A 2,313-nucleotide genomic window follows, 5' to 3' on the forward strand; every position below is an offset into this window, starting at 1 on the left:
TCTTAGAGATTAGTTGCCTCCACTCATTCGTCGGTCAAATCCAAGCAAATGTTACAAAGTGGCCCCACAAATTTCGCAGAAGAATTCTCTTTTTCCATCGACGCAAAGCTGAATTCTAAAAACAACACATACTACTAGCGTGCCTCCCGATCAGTAGTATCACCGTTACACTGATAGATCGATTAGCGATTGAGAATATACATCGCCTGTTTTTTTTGTTTTAACGGATAACCGAGCTGAATAGCGGCTGAATCTCTCGTTTATCATATCCTTCAGCCAAATGTGGTGCACAAAGGCGGTCTCGTGGTTCATTCAGCACAATATTCGAGATAACGCAGTATATTTCTTTAAAGGAATACTACTGAAAAACAGATTTACCAAGCCAAGTCTCTTGTTAAAGCCAAAATGAATTGCAAACGGGTGAACTGCGTACAATTTTGTGTCAAACAGGACGACGAAAGATTGACCTAAAATGGGGACTCCGCAAGCCTGATGGGCAACAAGTAAGACGAAACGGGTTGTGGGATGTCGAAGGGTTTTCAACGGCCCTATCAGTAGTGTTCCTTTAAGGAAATACATACATAGTTATCAAGTAGTAGAGTTCGCTGAGAATCGTTCATGGTGGACAAACGTTTCAACTCTACTGGCGAAAAGAAGCTCGTTGTAAAATTATATTACAAAGTCCAGTCAACTGCCTTTAAGATGTTTCCCACATCTTCAAAATTGGAATTTACTGACGATATAAAAGCACCCAACTTTCTTGTTTTTTCGCCAGAGATAACCCCAAGTACTTATCCAATTGGGTACATAACAAAACACCGTCCTCAAACCGCCATGCCCCTGTTATACATCCTGTGGCTCCTATTGATTGTTCTGTCATCCCATTGGTTGATCCCACCTCAGGTGATTCATTCGAACAACACTATCCAATCGCTAAACAGGTTAAAACGTGATTGGCTGAAGTGCGTATCACATTCCAGACGAACATCAGATCTAACCACAGTAAAAGCCAGTTAATTATGACAGCACTAGGACTTTTCTTCACCGTCGTCTTGCTGTTTTCAACCCAGTCTATTTGTAATTTAGATGGACTGCTATGAACCTGCTGTTTTTAGAACGATTAGGTTGAAACATTTCGTCCATTTGGTGGAATAAGCTCAGTGGAGTACGGCGCTGCTGGAAGGTCGGAGGTTTTGCGCGAAACCTAATAAGGCTCTTGTGGCATTTAAGTTTAGCAAATCTACCGTGACACGGCCTTTTACTCGACCAGTTCAGGTTTCATAACATTAAAGAGGTGTGGACCTTCGATTGGCACCCCCCGTTCCGTTATGAAAATGGTATTAAAAATGAACGTCTAGGACTTTCGCAACATCCCGACGTTCGGTCTGACGGCCACATTCTTTGAGAGGAGTGGTGGGCGGAAAACTGCTTGAATGCCCGTCCTGGTATCAGTCGAACCCGACCTCTGTCTCTCGACTTCCCCTGTCTAGGCTTGGGCAACTTGGCAGTATATCAGTCCTCGTGCTTCCTTCGGGTGGCATGGCAGTTAGGCACAGAATGGGTGCTACAGCTCGACGGTTACTGTCATCCTGTAAATGTTTAAAACCCATTCTCACTTAGGGTAGAAAAAAGTCGCTTGCCATTGTTGTCTGGACTTAAATCCCTACTCATCAGATGGCTGAATAATCCTCAATCGCCAACGACCGGTTTCGCCTTTCTTGGAGCCCATCATTTAGACGAAGGTCTCTGATCTTCGTGAATCTCATGTTCTAATTGAACTGGACAGATTTCGCCAACTACTCTCAGTTGAGTACAACTCTAATTGTAAAGAGGACTCGACTGAATCCAACTCAATTTTCCGGTTATGAAGACCCTTCTCTTTGTACAAAGTGAAACATGAGGCGGTCAAACTCAGTTGACACGGATCATCAAAGAGGACAGATTCCGCTAGATTCATTTTCGTCTACGATCAAAACCGTTTGCAGGCGTTTGACTAGACAGGTAATGCCAATGACTAGGAACAGTTCATCTGGTCGTATTCTTTCTTCACCAGTAAGGAATCCAAATATGACGGTTGCTTTCAAGCAGAGTGTCGAATCTTTTCCCGTGTTTAGTTGGATGCGTTCAAAATAAAAGCAATGCCTTGACACCAGTGTACAGAGTTGATAACTAGGAGTCTGAGCGCCGTTTTGTGTTCTCTGCAAGCCATCACAGACCACCTCGTTGGCGGTTTGTAACTACCCCCAGAGCGAATTACGCAATGTTCACTCCACAGTGGTGAGTAATTTTGAAGTATAGCAAAAAAACATCTGT

This window comes from Opisthorchis viverrini (genome assembly GCF_000715545.1).
Source record: "Opisthorchis viverrini unplaced genomic scaffold opera_v5_171, whole genome shotgun sequence".
NCBI lineage: Eukaryota > Metazoa > Platyhelminthes > Trematoda > Opisthorchiida > Opisthorchiidae > Opisthorchis > Opisthorchis viverrini.